Source organism: Lissotriton helveticus, chromosome 1_2 (assembly GCF_964261635.1).
Source record: "Lissotriton helveticus chromosome 1_2, aLisHel1.1, whole genome shotgun sequence".
NCBI classification, from domain to species: domain Eukaryota; kingdom Metazoa; phylum Chordata; class Amphibia; order Caudata; family Salamandridae; genus Lissotriton; species Lissotriton helveticus.
Genome location: NC_136058.1, coordinates 176,379,777 through 176,400,610, shown reverse-complemented (window position 1 = coordinate 176,400,610; position 20,834 = coordinate 176,379,777). Strand labels below are relative to the sequence as shown.

At 47.4% G+C, this 20,834-nt stretch overlaps 1 protein-coding gene across 1 annotated transcript in view; it reads left to right on the top strand.

Annotated features, from left to right (window-relative positions):
• The window catches only part of ZFYVE9 (zinc finger FYVE-type containing 9), a 676,896-nt gene that overhangs the window by 56,274 nt on the left and 599,788 nt on the right, over positions 1 to 20,834 (top strand). The window lies entirely within an intron of this gene.

Here is a 20,834-nt window from a genome sequence, read left to right as displayed (position 1 = left end):
CTTGTGGCTTTTTATCTCTTTCTGTTCCATGCAGCTTCCCTAAACAAATGCACTGCAAAGAACAGGTCATTTTACCTGACCATGTATGGGCGTAAAATGAATCGTTCAATCCGATATCTTCCTGATACCTAATGTAACCTTTCTTTCCATCATACTTGGAATTGGCTTCTCAGTGGTATCCAAACGATAAAAAAACATAAATAAATCACTGGGGTGCAATGAAATGCTCCAATGCTACTCACCTCTCTGGATGATTTGTGCCAGGCCAAGCCAGTTGCTTGGTACCAGAGTTTCGGAGGTGGCAATCACGACTTGCTGCTGAGGGAACATCTTGATGAAGTCACCAGACATGTATGCTATTGATTCATAAATGAGGGCTATGAAAAATGATTGGTGGAATGTGAGACTAAATCTCAGCCACTGGTAAATGCTCGTGGGCCACATCTTAGTACGTTGTTTATGGCCCACCAGGCCTTCTCAGACAGGAACCAGTCATATACCTCTACCACGCTGCCCCAACAACAAATGCATCTTAACAATGCATTTCTTTACCATGCATGCCTTTACCATGCAACTTCATGGTAAAGGCATGATAGGTAAAGGGATATGCGTGTTAAAGATTGCGCCCCAGCCCCCCTGCCCTGATCACTAAAACCAGGCCCCACGTTCTAAAAACTAACCAGGCCCCAGACCTGCCCTTGAACCCTAAAACTGCCCCTAACCCTTTAAAACTGTCCTTCCCCCTGAGCCGCTATAGGTATCACATTTGCGAAAGTTATGACTATTGGCATTGTAAATAACAAAGCTATTAATTTAGCTATTTAAAAAAAAAAAAACATAAATAAAAACTTTGCCATTTACAATACCAATAGCTCAAACTTTCCTAATGCGAGACCTATTGCATTGCAAATGCTTTTCAAATCAAGGTGGGAAAAGGCTTTGGCTCCGTTCAGCTGTGTAATCATGTCGGCAATGTTCAGATCTGGATGTCGTACTCTTTCTATCGCCTTTTTCACTTATCAACGCAGATGTTCACAGCTCCTCCACTATCCTTTTCCGGCACTACCATTTTGGGTGAAACCCATGGCGTCGGACCAGGGGATCGCTCAATGATGTCGTGCTTTAGTAGTCTCAAGTTCTTTCTTAACAGCCTCTTGTAAATGAAATGCAATTCGACAATGTCTTTGAGCAACAGGACGGATGTCCTCATTTATGTGAAGTTGCAGTCTTAAGTCTTCCCAGTCCATGAAACAAGGATGCAAAATAATTCTCTATCTCATGATAGGCATTAACATTGTAGTTTACAGAAACCAGCCCCATGTCCACAGCAGTACTGAAACTGAATTAACATGCACTCAATGAAGTGCCTGGTAAGACATGAATTGGTGCTTGAATTTTTGTCTTTTTATTCTTCAGAGTTGCTGTGACTGAAGCTTGACTTTACAGCGGTATTGAAGTAGGCCATTTATACACTTTGGTTTTTGACAGGGTTAAACGGAGCACAGGAGGCAGTTCATTGTGCATTTCCACTGGCATAATGTTCACCAACGCGCCGCTGTCGAAGATAAAGGTATGGAGCACCCATTCACTTTCAGTGTGATCTTGGGACAGTGTCCAACTGAATTTCGCACTTTCCCTTGTCGACCTAACTTCGACCGCCATTCTTCCTTACAAGAAGCTAATCCTACATCTGCACGTCATCCAGCAGTCAACATTGACATCACACACCCATCTTCCTCACTGTCGCATGACACTGCTGGTGGCAAACGCTTAGACTAGGAATTTGATGACAAGAGAAGTTGTTCCGTTTCTAATTGCCTCAACTGATGTTGCCGCTTGGTCTTGCGGGTGTGATTGGAACATCTCTGGAACTTTCTGGCATCCATTTTTTTTTCTCGATGTGACTTACTTGATCTTTCCCTCGCTTTGCAAACTAGCTCAGTCGAAAAGCCAGGTCTTGAGATCCTTCTTGAATGTGTGCAGGGTCGGGGATTGTCTGATGTTCACCAGTAGCTTGTTTCAGGTCTTGGCAGCGATGTAGGAGAAGGCTCTCCCACCTGCTCTGTTTCTGCGGATGCGGGGGACCTCTGTCAGGGTGAGGTTGGCGGAGAGGAGGTTCCTCTTGGGTTTCATGGAAGGAGACTCTTGTTGAGGTACGTGGGTCCGATGTTGTTGAGGGATTTGTAGGCGTGGGTGAGGATTTTGAAGGTGACCCTCTTGTCGACCGGGAGCCAGCGGAGGTCTCATAGGTGTTGGGTCATGTTTTCGGGGCGTGGTGTCCCGAAGACGAGTCTGGCTGCGGCGTTCTGGGTGGTTTGGAGTTTGTGTAGAAGAGTTCTGTTGATTCCGGCGTATAGGGCATTGCCGTAGTCCTGTCTGCTGGTTATGAGCGCGTGGGTGACGGTCCTTCTGCAGTCAGGGGGATCTATTTGAAGGTCTTGCGGAGGATGCGCAGGCAGTTGAAACTGGTGGAAGCGACTGCGTTGATCTGGCGGTTCATGGAGAGGGAGGAATCGAGGATGATGCCTAGGTTTCGAGCGTGGTCTGTAGAAGTGGGTGGAGTGCCGAGGGTGGAGGGCCACTAGGTGTTGTCCCAGGCAGAGGTGCAGGGTCCGAGGATGAGGACCGAGGATGAGCACCTCGGTCTTCTCTTAGTTGAGCTTCAAACAGCTGTCTTTCATCCAAGCTGCCACGTTCTTCATTCCTTCCTGGAAGCAGAGTCTGGTGTCTTTGAGATTCTTCATGAGTGAAAGGATGTGCTGTTTGTCGTCAGCGTAGGATACAATGCTGAGCTCATGCTGTCTGACGATGGCAGCCATGTAGATGTTGAAGAGCGTGGGGCTGAGTGATGATCCTTGGGGTACTCCACAGTTGATATTGGAGGGTTTGGAGAGGAAGGGAGATAGTCTGATCCTCTGGGTTCTGCCGGAGAGAAAGGATTGAATCCAGTTGAGGGCGGCACCTTGAATCCCCACGTCGTGAAGTCTGGCTGCGAGCGTGCGATTAGAAATGGTGTCGAAGGCTGCGAAGAGATCTAGAAGGGTGAGGGCTGCAGTGTGTCCCTGGTCGAGTAGCATGCGGATGTTGTCAGTGGCGGCGAGGAGCGCCGTCTTGGTGCTGTGGTTACTGCAGAATCCAGACTGGGAGGCTTCTAGGATGGAGTTCTCTTCGATGAAGGCAGTCAGTTGGCGTTCACGAGACTTAGGCCGCAAAAGGGAGGAGAGAGATGGGCCAGTAGTTTTTCATGTCTGTAGGGTCGGCCGTTGGTTTCCTGAGGAGGGGTTTAACCACTGCCCACTTCCAGTCATCTATGAAGCTGATCTTTGTAGTCAACACATCCTTGCGAAAAGTAAAGATCTGCGTTACATTCCCAAGTATTAGAATCCAAATGTATGTTAAAGCTGAAATATATTGCGATATATATCTTATGGACTATGGACAGTAAGAAGTAGTCCGTCTTGGCCTCACTGCATAGACTGTTCCTACCTATCAGAGAGCACCTATTGTTCGATGGGATGTTTGAAGTGAAATACTTTTACTTTACCGCGGAGAAGCATGATTCGGACCTACTGGACTCAGTGGAGCTCACCATGCCCTCCTCTTTAGCTTAACTAGATATTTTACCTCAAAACGTCCAGTCGAACTATTGGTGCTCTCTCATTTGTAGGAGGTGTGGTGCAGCGGCCAGGGTGACTGACCCTGGAGCGCGTGGCTCACGGTTCAATCCGCTGCGCCACAGACCGATTGGCACAGTTCAGCATCATGTGACTGGGCAATAGCTCACCTAATCTTCCTGATGGCCCCCACCACCTTGAGGCCCTTAGGGGTGATTAGTTCTCGCTTTACAACTACCGGGTTACATGTACCATTTTATGCAGTGAGACCAAGACGTTCTTCATCTTACTGTCTGTATTCACAAGATATATCGCAATCCATTTCGGCTTTAACATACATTCAGAATCTTAATACTGGGGAATATAATGCAGCTCTTTACCTTTTGTTAGGAGTTCTTGACTACAAACACCACTGCAGCGTGAACCTCTGATTGGATTCTGAAATGTATATACATCTTTTTCTCTTCTAGCCTTGAAGAGGTCACGAAGTGACGAAACACGTTTTGGCTGTTAATTTTTTCTGAATACAAGTCAGATAAATCATATGTAACAAGCCACATGTTGTAATAAATCAAATCCTTACATATATTTTGCAATAAATGATAAACCGTGCTTGTTATAGAAGTCCATACTGTTTGGACAGTTTACTTCTTGTTTAATATACGCCAGAGAGTGCTTTGGTTCCATTGTTAACTCCTTTTACTTTGTCATAGCAAGAACTGATCACGATATTGGATTACTGTAATGCTGTCTTTGTGAGCCTGCATAAGAAACCTTGAACTGGTTGCAGAAGTTACAGAATGCAGTAGTTGGCACTGGATGTAGATGCTGCCCAAATATTAGGCTCCAGGTTCATAGCAAATGATGTATGAATTGCCAACATCGACCCACAAAGCCCTGTGGTCATTAGCCCCCGAGTATCTCCAATCATTTTGTTCGTTGACTTTCAGGAAGGAATCTAAGGTCAGCAAATAGATGGATGTTGGTGGCTGCTAATTTGATAAAGTCCAGGGAGGAAAACAATCTTTGTGGCTTCGGCAAAATTATGGAATGTTACTTCGGAATGAAAGTCACTCAATAGGTCATAAACTCAACATTTTGCTATTTCTTCAAATGTTTTTACTTGCGTGTTTTGTTGTTTTCTTTTAGGTAGGGCATGCGCGCGTTTGGACGGCAACGTTGTTTGTAGTTTGCACTACTGTTGTTTACAAGATTAAACGAAGTGCATGTTCAGATAAGGGAAGTGCAAATCTTTTGCTTACTGACAAGTCAAATAAGGAAAATAAAGAGAATGTGAAAGGAGCTAGAAACTGTATTAACAATTAGTATATAGATTGACCCTCAAAAGAATTGTTCCACAAATATTACATTTAATACCAAACTTTTTAGGAAAGTGGGATTTATGTTGACAAGTTTGAGTATGAACCTTACGAAAAGACAAGTCAATATCAAGTAGTGGTTTTTAGGTCGAGCTAGACGTAAGAAATGCGAAGCATTGCTTAGTCAGCGAAGACATCTATTGTCACCCGTTTCTGGGAATGTGGACACAAGAGGGTGCACGAGCGCAGATTTGCTCAGATTTGACCTCGTGAGCGCGCACGGTGCCGTGCCCCTCTTGTGCCACATTCCCTTGCGCAAACACACTCCACACTCACGCATGCGCACGCACACAGGCATACACAGGCACACACACACTGCATACACACACGCAGACCCACGCGCACACACACACACACTGCATACACACACGCAGACCCACACACACACTGCATACACACACGTCCCCCCCCCCCCTTACCTCACCAGGCTCTTTTCTTGCGGGCTCCTTCTGCCTGGCTCCCAGTGGATGGGCGGGTGCGATGCGGCCAGGGGCTCCAGTGCTGCTACGGCGGGCGGGGGCGACGCAGCAAGGAACGGCCAGGGACTCCAGTGCCGTCCATCACCTCTTGTACGCCATTAGCAGGCGGAGCCGGAGACGCGGCCAAGAACACTATGCGCCTGCGCCCGCCTGATGTCACTTGTCGGAGCCGGAGACGCGGCCAAGAACACTATGCGCCTGCGCAGAAGTGCGTGCGCCCGCCTGATGTCACTTGTCGGAGCCGGAGACGCGGCCAAGAACACTCTGCGCCTGCGCAGAAGTGCGTGCGCCCGCCTGACGTCACTTGTTTTTAGTACTTGTGTTTAAGATGTCGTGAGAACTGGAGGGGCCGCGCCTGTACCTCAGTGCCAGAACTAAAGGGCCCACTTGTTTGCAGGCCAGCTGTGGTCACACAGTGTGTAGCGCGAGGGCAGCTGGCTGCACGTCATGAGATGTGCGCGAGCCATGAATTCTGAGCGCGTGAAGAGAACACTGCCGAAATCCCAAGGGGGGCTACGGGGCGTCATTGAGCAGTCACGTGAGATTTCTAACTTTCTTTTCCAGGCCTTCCCTTCCTCTTCCCGCCCGTTCCCACCCTGTCATTCTTTTGCTTATCGCTCTGCTTCTTGTGGCCCTCCCTCCCCTATCTGGCCCACTAGGGCACACTAAAATAGCACTCTCTCATTTCTGTATTTAAAAACAGAATGACGTATATGGTATGTACTATAATATAAAGTCTAAATAGAATCGTGTAAATGCTATTTAATCTCTTTTCTCACGTATGAAGTATATTGTTTATGCTAATCAGACGTGAGTGGTAAAGCAATGGGACAATATTTTAGTAATGCTCACCGATTTTATTGTTTCTTTTCTTTTAAAATTTCTTGTGCTACCTCATGGTAATGATTCTTTCGGTGGCGTTCATGAATATGTTTTATGCGTGTGAGATTTTTAAGCGATTTTTCAATATGCGTAACTTTTTTTGTATGCATAATCCACAAAGCAATTACATAACGTTCTGTGGACCGCAGCGTGCATTCCATTTGTTGTTTTGGGATTTCCTAATTCAAAATGTCTGCTGCCTCGGTGTCCGGAAATTGCATGATTTAAAGCATTGGCATGAAATTCCCAAAGCTAGTATTAATCATATATCACTAAGATGTAAATGTAGTATTTAGGTCTGCTTGTATTGAGCCTGCACTTCTCATTTTTTAACAGGGCAAAGGGTGACTTCCTTAGAATGCACAAATGTAGGTTTTCTAGCTGGTTCTTTGCGAGAAGTCCAGGAGTAATTATGCCTTTTATATGCACATGACATTTCTTTATGTAATTGGTGAAAAATATAAAAGGAAAAGGAGCACATCTCTTCACAGTGGCCATATTAGGGACAGCCATTGATGTGATTGTCTCGTGTGCAAAACTGAAGAAAGTTGCAGTGTGAGGCAAGCGTTTCTGTGGGCCCCTGTAGTTAACAGAGTGTTAACTCAAGTCTCTTTGGAGCATTAAGGGGAGCACATTTCAGTACATCAATCTACCGTACCCAAGCATTTATTGACACAACCAGCCATGAATTCAGTCATCCAGCTTTCAAGCCTCCCTGTCTGTGTCTTGTGGGTGCAGATTGTGGGTGCAGATTGTGGGTGCAGATTGTGGGTGCAGATTGTGGGTGCAGATTGTGGGTGCAGATTGTGGGTGCAGATTGTGGGTGCAGATTGTGGGTGCAGATTGTGGGTGCAGATTGTGGGTGCAGATTCAGAGTGCAGATTCAGAGTGCAGATTCAGAGTGCAGATTCAGAGTGCAGATTCAGGGTGCAGAGTGCACTCAGCAGCGCCACCCCAGCATCACTCAGCGCCACCCCAGCATCACTCAGCGCCACCCCTGCATCACTCAGCGCCACCACAGCATCACTCAGCGCCACCACAGCATCACTCAGCGCCACCACAGCATCACTCAGCGCCACCACAGCATCAATCTGTGCAACCATTCAACAACAACTGGTTCAATTATGTTCTCTCAATGTTTCAAGCTTTATTATAAATGTCACAAAAAGATGTTATTTCACTTCTGTTATTGGATTTTCATCACAATAAAATACACTGAACATAATCTTCACAAACGTTATTTACAAAAGTTTAAGCTATTGCCAATATAAATTACAATCACTTTTATTTAAGTATTAATTATTTTAAAAAATTAAAAGCTGTTGCTATTTGTAATATCAATACATCTAAGTCACGTACATACAAAACATGTTGCATTACAAATGCTATAGTCGTCACATGTGCGAAAGTTATAACTATTGGCATTGAAAATGACAAAGCTATTAATTTAGCTATTTTCAAAATCAACACATAAATAAAAAAATTGTCATTTACAAGACCAATAGCTCAAACTTTCATAATGCGAGACCTATTGCATTGCAAATGCTTGTTAGTTCTTGCTTATAGTCCGCCTTAGATTGTGTCCAGTCTCGTTAAATGACAATGCTCTGTCTTTTCCGACAAAACACCTCAGTGTCTCGTCTCTGCCATGCCTTTCTGTTCAGTTCTGGCTACTGTTAAAGGTTCATGTGGATCTATTATTCTTCTGCTGTGGAGTACCTTTCTAAAGCGCCAAGAAACATGTTGTGTATGGTGCTTCGTTCACCAGGGACGACACAGGCTTGCTTGTGGGGGGCTTGAGTTCAGTCACTATCGGCCACGCTAGTCCCAATTTCGCTAATCCACCGTGCAAACGCGACTACGGAATGGTGGCGGATACTTTGCTGTATCGTGGCGGCAAATCCCCGGAGCACGATTAGTGCGGCCTGAAAAGACACTTAATCTTGGCACAGCGCAGGAATGCGTCGGTAACTGTGTTAATCAGAGGAAGGCTTCAGCGCGTGGGTGTGATGGAAAGTTTCCCAAAAGTTTGTTTTGTTTGAAGGTGTGGGAGAAGGAATTTCTACATTTCTAGATGTTTTTCCCTTGTGGATTATTCACTGGCATATTTTATAAAATTTGCAGATTTCCTTGGAGTACCCCATGGGCTTTAAGGATCACAAAAAAAGGATGCAAAGATACGCAGATAGGGGGCGCAATTTGCTGCAGCGGAATGACGTGATATTAGAGCAAAATTACGCACGATTAGGATGATTTATCTGGGGAGTGTAAGCCAGCATTTAGCACTATTTTCTTTGCACAAAATGTACCTTACGTTCAAAGTGGACCGAAGGATGCAAGAAAATGGCGCTAAAAGCAGGAGCCGCTCACGCTAGCTAAATTCGGTACTCTTGCGCTCTGTGGTAGGCGTTTTGTGGCAAATTACTCCTAATTATGTGCCTCAGTATTTCGTGTTGAAAGAGGAACACGAAATTGCCAAAATGACTCCAATTACTCCGGCGTGATTAGTAGATCGTAGACCCGTGCAGATTTACTTCTGCGAGGTGCATTATGTTACTGCCTTAGCTAGTTCACAGTTAACATGGTTGAAAACACGAATCCCCACATGGCTGTGCCTGGGAAAGGCATGGGGCAGACCTCGCCTCTTCCTGTCGGCTCATCGGAAGAAGGGGACTTCAGTCATCCGCATTCTGGAAACCGACTCACCGACTCCTGAATGTGGCAGGCTAGTGTGAGAGCTTTGCAACCTCCCTAACTCTACAGGATGAGGTCACCACCACACACTTTTAGACTGTCCTCATTCCAATATCTCACACTGTGCACATCTCGCTTCTCCCCTCTGCCAGTAAAACGTGCAGGCTTTGTATAAGAAGTGTCGCCACCATACTGCGGTGCTTTAACCTTGAGATAGAAAACGTCATCTTTCAGCCAGTCGTCGTTATGTGAGTTGACAGCAGACTCGGAACTGTCAGCCGAGAGTCCTTTTAATTAAAGCGTTAGTCTTAGACCTGTACAAGTGTGCACTCGGCACTTTTCGTCATTGCGGCTCGTTTGTTCTTTTTTCCCAGTGACTTCTTGCTCGTGTCTGCATTGTGTATTGCCGTGTGGTTTTATGTCCACTCGTGCTGCTACATTCCGACAAAGGGGTGAATAATTCAGGCAAGAAGGCCGCTGCAACTTGCACCACCCCTTGCTCTTACTAGCCCTGCCAGTGGCAGTGCTGTCACAACTAGCCATCACACTCATACAAGTGTGACAATTAAGATACACATTAAAATGAATAGTACATGCCGCCCAAGCTGTTCTTATAGCTTTCGATGGCAGGTATTAGTCATTTTAATGTATATTTATTTATTAAACAACAGCTGTTGTGCTCCTGAACAAATAAGACAAACAGCACAACCATGTGACAGGCTTTCATAAGAGCCAGTGTTGACAATAAAGTGCCAGTGCCCAGCACTGGAAACCACCGGCTCAAATTAAGCACTGAATTGTCGCTGACCATGTTATGTATAGTTAGGTAATACAACCTTGTATTGAATGGAGCATTTGCATAGTGCTTTCCTACCCCTTGCAGAACCAAACAGAAACCACTTAGTGTTCTTGAAACATAATGATGGCCCTTTAGGAGCAGCATCACAAACGCCTTACGTGTTCTCTTTTTAGTTTATTGTAGTCCAGCCAATTTGTATGCATGGCTTAATTTTGTGTAAGTGGTTGCAGGTTGTGGATACTGGCACTCATTTGTGTGGACCAGTACATCTTTTTCCTCATTGGACAGACAAAGGCAAAAAAGGGAGAAAGACGAAGCAAGAGAAAGATAGGAAAACTGTGACATAGAGAAAGCTGGTTTGGAAAGAACCTGCAAGACTGCGATAAAGAGACCAGAAATGTAGTGTAGTGGAAAGAAGCGGCATGAGGTGGAATTAGACTTGGCATTTCTGGCACTTAGTTGTGCGCCTGCAGGCTCTTAAGAAATAGTTCTCCCCCTACTATGACTATTGTGAATACTCCTGAGGCGAACTAGCCGGGAGCTCTACATTTTTTAAAAAACATTTTGTGATTGATACTGTGTTTTTAGGTGTTACGCTTTACTTTTTAAAATAGCTTATTTGCACTATTTCCCTGGTCTCTACCTGGTCGGCGCAGGGAAGCAGATCGCTTGCTGTCTTCTGCCCGGACCCGAGTCTTGCCGCCATTCCTTGTGTGAGGGACACGCCCACCTCCGGTGGCCACGCCCCCCCCTCCCACTACCAAGTCCACTCTACAAAATATGAGTACTAGCCGGAAGCGCAGCGGACGAGCGCAGCGGGCGCGACGATTGCGCGCCGAAGGCGCGCTTAAGGCAAGCTCGTCTGCGCTCGTCCGCGCCTCGGCAGCGCCCGGTGCCCCACCCGCGGCCTCACCCTCCTCGCTCACCAGCAGCTCTCCGCACTTAACGCGTGAGGCTTTACTCCTCCTTAGAGACTACGCCCACGAAGGCCAACTGTCCTTCCAAGACACCGCTTATCCTCTGCACGACTTTGCGCGCAAAGGCCTATTTACTGGCGGCCTGCTGAATGTCAGGTCCCTGCCCAAACACGCCCACGAAATCGCGCAGCTCATAGACAATCACCATCTTGATGCCTTATTCCTAACGGAAACATGGACCCACTCTGACTGCAATATAGCACTGGATTGGGCCGCCCACAAGACTTCAAAATCCTGCACCTCCCACGTCCTAAGGGGCGGGGCGGCGGAGTCGGCTTAATCCATAGAGCATCCTGGTCAGTAAAAACTATTGCTATGGACCCAGTGGTCGGGACAGAAATTCTTGGCCTTGCCATCGACTGTCATCTCGGAATTACCTTTACGGCTGTGATCTGCTACCGCCCGCCGGGAGCCTTCAACCCCACTCAGCAGCAGTCGCTCCTCACCACTCTTACTAATATGGCCACCTCACACAACAATCTGATTGTCTTGGGCGACTTCAATCTCTGGCCCAACGGCAGTCTAGATTCTGCACTTAACAATCTCCTACTTTCCTGTGAAGGAATAGGACTGTGCCAGCTAGTGAACAAACCCACACACTTAGCAGGGCACCAGCTCGACTTAATCTTCTCCTCCCCCCAGCTAGCACGTCTGAGCGATATTCTGCCGATGTGCTGGACCGACCACGCACTCATTAAGTTTTATATAGCAGGCAGCAGGTCTCGTAGACCGGCACTCCACGGCCCTGCACCCCCGTACAGAGATTGGAAGGCTCTGGACAAACTCAGACTGAATGGCCCAGTATTTGAAGTGGCAGACAGCTTTTCCATTACTCATCCAGTGGAGGCAAACTATCTATCCCTTTGCACTAGGATTTCCAACACTTCGGACCGCCTCGTCCCTCGGAAAAAGGGTAAACCCCAGAGACGGGCACCGGCCCCATGGTTTGATGACTCTTTAAGAGCTCTCAAACTAGCATGCAGACAAGCAGAGAGAAAATGGAGGCAGGGTTACTCTGATACCCACAAAATTCTTTGGAAAGAAAACCTCCGGGAGTACAAAATGGTTATCGCTCATAATAAGGCTAAACATTACTGCTCCATCATTTCCAACGCCACTAACAGCTCAAAAAGTATCTTTCAGATACTTAAAAATCTAACTAATCCGGACTGTGTCACTTCTACACAGCCTCCCACCCAAGCCCTCTGTGACAATCTTGCAGTGTTTTTTATCAATAAAATCAACACTATTATTCACAACCTGAAATTACCCCCAGCCTCAGGCACTTCCAATACACAGAGACTAGACACCAGTTCTCGAAACTCGTCGCCTCCTGGCCTTGTCCTTTTGGCTAGACTTCGGGAATTCCCCCCGATTCCGGTCTTCGAGTTTGAAAGACTGGCGCTTGGTGTTTCCTCGGGTTCTCCACTCGACCCCCTACCACCAAAAATCTGGAAAAATTTTGGAAACGAGCTCTTTGACACCATGCGCCTTATTTGTAATCAGTCTCTGCGCAGTGGCTTTGTCCCAACTCCCTGGAAACAGGCACTGATTACCCCTCTCCTGAAGAAACCTTCCCTGAACTCGGACTGTCTGTCAAATTACCGACCCATCTCCCTGCTGCCTTTCCCAGCGAAGATCGCCGAACGATGGGTCAGCTCGTGCTTGTCCGCCCATTTAGAACAAAACAACCTTCTTGATGATCACCAGTTCGGGTTCCGTCCTGCCCACGGCTCCGAAACAGCAGTCCTGACAGCCATGGAGGACCTTCGCATGCGTGCAGACAGGGGTCAGCCAGTGGCGCTGATACTACTGGACCTGTCTGCCGCATTCGATACGGTCAATCATGATATGCTGCTGCAGAGACTTGGTGAGGTGGGAGTGGAGGGCACTGCATTGCTCTGGTTCCACTCCTACCTTCGGGACAGAAGACAGGCTGTCTCCCTCCCCCCTTTTCAATCCACCTTTGCACCAGTACCCCAGGGAGTCCCTCAGGGCTCCTCCATCAGCCCCATCCTTTTTAATGTGTATCTCTTCCCGCTAATCAAACTAATCCAATCCTTTGGGATCAAAACAATAAACTACGCGGATGATACACAACTCATCCTCTCTTGGGAAGGTGAAGATGCCACTCCTCTCTCGACCTTCCACGACTGCCTAAGAGAGACGGCTGGTTGGCTTCACATAAACTCCCTCCAGTTTAACTCCGCAAAAACGGAGGTACTGTTCTGTTCAGGCACCAAGATACCCCGTCAGTTTCCGACTGATTTCTGGCCCCCAGAGTTTAGTGACAAACCTCTGCCGGTTCCCTCGGTTCGCAACCTGGGAGCCATGCTTGACAACAAATTAAGTATGGAAACCCAGGTGACGAAAACCGTGGGGATATGCACAGCCCTGCTTCGCTCACTGCGGAAAATCATGCCTCTCCTCCCGGCACAAGCCAGGGCGTCAATAGTCAGGTGTACGATACTCAGTCGCCTTGACTATTGTAACGCCCTGCTCCTGGAGTCTCCAGTCACGCTGATGGAGCGTCTTCAGCGAATTCAATCTGCCGCCGCCAAGCTGGCTCTTGGCTGGTCGAGGAGGGCTTCGGCCACAGCAGCTCTATCTGAGCTGCACTGGCTACCTCTAAAACAACGAGTGGCCTTCAAGTCCCTCTGCATTGTCTTTAAGGCTCTGCATGGACTTGGACCTAAACCTCTGCGAGCCCTGTTTATGTGGTACACTCCTGCCAGAGATCTACGCTCGTCCTCGGCTTGTCTGGTAAAGGTACCCAGAGTTAATAAAGCTAGAACAGGGGGAAGATCCTTCAGGGTTGCAGCGGCCAAGCTGTGGAACAGCCTGCCCACTGACATACGTCAGATGTCCCAGCTTCTTCCGTTCAGGAGACGTATCAAGACCTGGCTTTTCCCTCAATAACTGTCCGTTTGACTATCTCCCCCGGTTATCCGCTAACAGAGTATTCTACAGCGCCAGGAAGCCTGCAAGGTATCAGTCGCGCTCTACAAATTCCCAAAATAATAATGACTATGGAGGAGGGAGTATACGCAGTGGTGGTGAGAAAGGGGACCGTGGTCCTGGACCTTAATATGCCCTCAGTGGCGCACCAGACAAACGTCTTGACAGAGGTGCTTCAACCAGGACTGCCCCCATCAGAATCGTTTCTCTCCTTTAATGAAGCCCTTACTGACATCCTGCTTTGGAACTGGTCCAAGCCCAGCACATGGGCTCCTATGAACAGGACAATTTTACGTCACCCGTGGGACCCAAACATCCTAACGCAACACCCTCTCCCGGAAAGCTTAGTGATCCAAGCCTCCAACTCCCATGGCACTTTCCATTCTGCACCCTCATATAGGGGAATCCAGGAGGCAGGAAACCTTAGGGAAGATGTTTTCTTCCTCCAGCATGGCACTGCGGTCGGGGAACATCGCATGCCTTGTGGGCCGCTACTCCCACGCTCTGAGAGACCCAGTTGCACAAGGACATACAACGGTCCCAAAGGATGCCCATGCCTTCCTCCCCCAGACTATTGTTGACTGGAGAGATGCAGCCAAGTTCACCATTTGTTGTGGACTGGACACCACAGACTCGCTGGGTAGACCGGTTTTATCGACCTTGGCTTACAGCACCTCTTTTCTGGGGATGTCCAAGCGTTGTTTATGGACATGCCTTTAATAGCTCACATCTCTTTAGAGATGAGGCAGATTCAGTGCTGGAGCGCTTTAAGGACAGAAGGGCTCCGGCCAGGTCTTTGGGCCTTTCTGTGGCCCCTCGTCACCCCCAGTCAGTCTTCCACTCCTTTTGTGGTCACGGAAGGGGTTTCGAGCGGCATCTATACCTGCCCAGCCACCATGGTGCACAAGCTTTATAGCCTCTGCGTGGCCAAGGACGCCCTACCCACAGATCTCGTGGATTGGTCAGCCAGCTGTCAGGCCAGTCCACCACCACCATCCTACGGCAGCCGCAGCCTGCAGGTCCTTATAGTCTGCCCCCTTATCATGGGCACCCAGTGTGTGTCAGGATCTGCCATCACCTGCATGGCTAATGGTCTATCACATCAGTCCAATAGGTTTTGCAGATTGACCAGAGGGACTACCCCCTCCCCTTTAAGACTACACCCCCACCCATACCACCGGTTGGGGACATGCTCACGGAGGACCATCTTTCTCTGCTCTGTCAGGAAGTGACTGGTGTCTTTGCTAAGGGGACCATAGAGAGGATGCCGATGCCAGAAGCAGGTCGTGGTTGCTATTCCTGTTACTTTCTGGTGCCCAAGAAAGACGAAGGCCTTCGTCCTATCCTGGACCTGTGCCCTTTCAATTTCTTCCTCAAGGAGAAATTCAAAATGCTCACGCTTGCTTAAGTCTTGTCTGCCCTGGACCTGGGAGATTTTATTGTAGCGCTGGACTTGCAGGGCGCATATTCACACATTCCCATCTTGCCTGCCCACAGTCGTTACCTGTGGTTCACGGTGGGTCACAAGCACTTTGAGTTTGCGGTGCTCCCTTTTCACCTCACCAGCGCTTCTCCGGTGTTCACCAAGATGATGGTGGTGGTTGCAGCTCATCTGTGGAGCTCAGGGGTGCCAGTCTTGCCTCTCTCTCAACGACTGGCTGCTGAAGGTGGGTTTGCTCCAGGCTTCGTCTCTTTCCTCCAGACTACGGCGGACCTCTTTTATTCGCTGGGGTTCACTATCAACATGCCAAAGTCACACCTGTCTTTCCCTCATATGCTTCCTTTTATCGGATCTGTTCGGGACACATTGCAGCTTTGGGCCTATCATCCCTCCCAAAAAGTCCAGAGTATTCAGGCTATGATATCGATGTTTCAGCCTCTGTCCTGGATTTCGGTGAGACTGACTCTCAGACTGCTGGGCCTCATGGCTTCTTGCATCCTGCTTGTGACACATGCTTGCTAGAACATGCAGGCTCTGCAGTGGAACCTGAAGTTCCAGTGGGCCCAGCATCAGGGAAATCGCTCTGACATAGTCCAGGTCTTGGAGGGAACTGTAAAAGATCTGCATTGGTGGTTAACATACCGCGATTGGGTCAGCGGCAGACCCCTCTCCCTTCCTCCAACAAAATCTGACAGTAGTGGCAGATGTGCCACTCCTGGGATGGGGCTGCCATCTGGAGAGGTGGAGATCAGAGGTCTCTGGTCTCTGGCGGAATCCGTACTCCACAGTAACTTTCTGGAGCTCCGAGCAATCCGGCTACCATTAAAAGCCTTTCTACCCTCCATCAAGGGAAGACTATTGCAGGTGTTCACGGACATCACCACATCCGTGTGGTACTGCAACAAGCAGGGGGTGGGGTTGTGGACCCTTTGTCAAGATGCCCTGTGCCTCTAGACACGGCTTGAATAGCAGGGCATATCCCTGGTGGTTCAACACTTGGCGGGCTCTATGAATGGCAGGACGGACAAACTCCGCAAAAGATGCCTAGAGGATTACGGATGGCGTTTCCATCCGGAGGTGGTGCAAGGTCTCTTTCAGCAGTGGGGAGAGCCTTGGTTAAATCGGTTTACCACCACTGGGAACGTGCAATGTCAGGGGTTCTGTGCGATTGGAGTTCCAAAAGTGGCTTTCGCTTGGAGACGCTTGTCGTCTTGAGTGGAGCTCAAGCCTTCTGTATGCCTTTCCACCCGTATCGCTCCTGCTCCAAGTTCTGAAGAAGATTGGGAACAACTGGGCCCAAGTCATCCTTTGGGCTCTGAACTAGGCTTTGAGAGCATGGTACCCTGGGCTGTTGAACCTGGCCATCGGCCCTCCGATTAGGCTGCCCCTTCAGGAGGATCTTCTTTCGCAGCAGCCAGGGAGGGTTCTCCACCGAACCTGTCCACTCTAACTTCTAGAATTGAGATTGGGCTGCGACAGCTGACAACCTTCCACCCGAAGTCTGTGGTGTTATTCTGGCAGCCAGGTGTCCCTCCACCAAACTGCTATAAGCCTGCCATTGGGTCAGGTTTGTGGCATGCTGTGCAGAAAAGCAGGTTAACCCCCTTTCTTCTCTTTCTCATGTTTTCCTTTTTATTCTTTACCTTGCCCAGCAGGGCTCTGCTACGGGTACCTTAAAGGATTATCTTTCTACTATTTCAGCCATTCTGCGGTTGCCTGACCAGCCATCCCCCTACAAATCCCCTATTGTTAATAGGTTCTTGAAAGGTTTACAACATGTCTTTCCACCTTTTCCTTTGATCATGCCTCAGTGGACCGTAATTGCGTCCTGACGTTTCTGATGTGCACTCCTTTGAACCCTTGCACAACTGTCCTCTACGCTTTCTCACTATCAAGGCAGCATACCTGGTGGCTATAACTTCTTCCCGGAGGGTCAGTGAGCTTCACGTTTTTTTCATCTAAGCCTCCATACCTGAATATAGACCCAGACAAGCTGATTCTACAGACTAGAGCTTCCTTTCTACCATAAGTCGTCACTTGCTTTCATGTAGGGCAGTCCATCACTCTAACTACTTTTCGCCACATCCCTTTAAGGAAGAGGAGCAGCTTCACCGTCTGGCCCCAAATAGAGTGTTGTTGGTTTACTATGACAGCACAAGAGTTCTGGGTGTACAACCAACTCTTCATGGGGCATGTTGGAGTGAAGATTCGAAAGGCTGTGCAGAAGTGGACCATCTCCTGATGGATCATGCTCCACTTTAAAATCTGCTATGCATTGACCAAAAACAAACCCCCTGAGCGTCTGCCTGCTCATTACACCAGAGCCAAGGCTGCAACCATTGCGTTAGAATGTGGAGTCCCGGTTCTGGACAACCGCCAGGCAGCAATGTCGACTTTCTTGCACATGGTCACAAAACACTACTGTTCAATCAGTCTGGTCCGTCTGGATGGGCACTTTGCCCGTTTGATCCTGCAGGACTTTTTAGTGTAAAATTGTTTTGCAGACCCACCTCCGGGGGGTAGTTCTTGGGTATCTGTTCCAAGGTAAGGAATCTGCCGCTAGAAGCCTCTATCAGATAGACAAGTTACTGACCTTCGGTAACGCCTTACTTGGTAGGGACTCTATCTAGCTGCAGATTTCTTACGACCCTCCTATGTGAACAGCTTTCTATGGACAAGGGTATCCCCTTTCAGGGCCCTAGTTTTTCACAACAGTGGCCAGTGTTCTTTTTTTAATTTTTTACATTTTAGTTATAACTGTTGGCAATCAATACACATGAGTACAAATCAATTCAAATGGCATAGCAGTTGCAGCAATGACATGCTTGAATTTGGTATTATAGTGAATAGCGTGAAGAATACATGAAGAACCATTACTCTTTGGTCCAATCAACAGAGTGTCACATGTGTTAAGGGGAGGATCCTGTTGGCGAATGTAACTTATAAAGGGCTCCCAAATGTCCTGAGTGCGGAATCTTGAGGGATTAGGTCCCAAAAGTTAGATAATTGTTCATGACAATAGGAAATGTCTTTGATCCAGTCTCATATCCTTGGCACCAGTGTGCTGCCCCAGCACATTGCGACCCTGTGTTTGTCAAGGAGGAGTATTAGAGCAGAACGTTTGCGGGAACTGCTGGCTATCTCCGCCATGTAGCCCAGCAGCCCAATCGGGAGAGGGGGACAACGGTATGTTTATGACTTTCTCTATTACCTCAAAGACCTCCACCATATATGTAGCCATGGCGGGGCGTGGCTAGGCGCAATGGATAAATTCTGCTGAAGTGGGGTGACGGCTTGAGCAGTGGGAGTCTGGGGGTATGCTCATTCGATGTAATAACACTCGGGTGAGATAGGTACGGTGTAGAACATTGAAATGGATGAGTTGTAGCCTGTAGTTTGGAGCTAGCAATTGAAGTTGGGCACAGCAGATTGCCCATTGTGCATCTGTGAGGGGGAGGGCCATATCCTTCCCTCAAGAATCTCGGGCAGGTGTGGACGTTGCAGGTGCGGTGTGCTGTATATGTTTGTAAAGGGACGAGATTAGTTTTTGGGGTGATGCAGTAGTATATATGTAGTCTAAGGCTGTGGGTGTCGCCAGGGGGCGGGGGGGAGGTGGGCTGGGAATGTATTGAATAGCTCTCGGCACGTCTCCCGTAGTTGATAATATAGAGGGGTGTCCAACGGAGGACCCAGGAATTGGTCATCCGGGAAGAGGTCTGTGAAGATGTGACTGTTAAGCCTGCTACCGCGACCGCACGTGCTCCCTTCATGTAGGGTGGGTAGTAGGGGGTATCTTGCCACCGGATTTGATGGGGCATAAAGGAGAGGTATCAAAAGGTTCCCTTGAGATTGAATTACAAACAAGATCTCATAAACATACATATAATAGTAAACCTCTCCAAGAGAGTCCTAACTAGCACAGAACAGGATGTACTACAAAAAGGATTCAGTTTTGCCCCTACTAATATCCATTCCCTCTTTAATTTAGAGAGTGATTTGAATTTTTTTTCAGAAAGATACGTTTAAACCGATTTCTTGAAAATAGGAACTATGAACCTGCCCCTAGTGTCACTGGTCTTAAACCTAAATCCACCCTCCTCCCTAGTCTCCACCAACTGGATAAAAATGTCGAGATTTTTGAGAGAGTTGTGGAGGTTGAGAAATGTAACAACAACCTCTCCAGAGAACATAGGATGGCCCTTACCAATTGGCAAAACTGCGATGAGTTAACTATCAAACCCGCAGACGAGGGCGGGGGTGTAGTCCTTTTTGATACCCCTGTGTATGAAAATAAGATTCGTGATCTCTTGAATATACAAGAACACTACAAGAGAACTAAGTTCACAGAATTGAGTATATTGAAAACAGAAGTGGCAAATCTCTTACAGAGGGGCAAAGAGGAAGGCTTCATCAATGATAATGAATACAAATTTCTTCTTAATACGCATCCAGTCATTCCTGCCATTTATGGGCTTCCTAAAATACACAAAAATACAGTAGATCCACCGATGAGGCCCATTATTAGCGGAATTGGCTCTATTCTAGAGCCAACTTAGCCGCTATGTAGATTATTTTTTGCAACCAATAGTCAAGAAACAGAGGTCCTATTTAAAAGACACCTCACACGCGATTACTACTTTTGAGGGTAGAGGGTTCAATAGGGCGACCCAATTTTGGGTCGACCTAAATATTGAGGCCCTCTATACGAACATACCGCAAAACGATACCATAGAGGTTATAGCCTCAATTCTAGAGATTGAAGACTTGAGAGGTGGCAATAATAATTTTATAATGTCCTGTATCTATTTGATTTTGAAGAAAAACTTTTTTTTGTTTAAGGAAGAACTATGCCTACAAGTCAAGGGGACCAGCATGGGGGCCACTTGTGCCCCAAGTCTGGCTTGCCTCTATGTGTCTAATTTTGAGAATAAACACATTTTTAACGAGATTGCCCCCTTTTATGAGAATATCTCCTGCTGGCACCGCTACATTGATGATATTATTTTTATCTGGAGCGGTGCCAGCGAGGATTTGGATGCCTTCTTGGAATGGCTCAATCTGGGCGACCCGAATTTAAAATTTACAGGGCAGTACAGTAATCGCAAGGTACAATTTCTAGATATCAGTATTAAGGAGGAGGATGGTATTCTTAAAGTTGAGCTATACACTAAACCTACTGACAAAAATTCTTTGCTCCTTTATTCTAGTAACCATCCCAAAGCCCAAAAAGATAATGTGCCATTTGGCGAGTTCCCTAGATTAAGGAGAAATTGCTCCTATTTGGAGGATTTTTATAAACATGCAGAGAATACCAAAACTAAACTGAAAGCACGGGGATACCCCAATAAATTGATGAAGCATGCACTTAAACGTGCACGTTTTTATGATAGGGACAGTCTGTTAGACCAAAACAAAAATACTAACAGGAATAATGCCTCTCTGGACAGAGTGGTGTTTGTGACGCAGTTCTCACATGTGAGTAATCAAATTAAAAATATAGTCAACAGACATTGGAAAATTCTCAATTTTAATACAGATACACAACTCGACAAACCTTTATTTTTTTTTTGCAGAAATAACTGCCTAGTGCATACTTACAAACCTTCAAAGG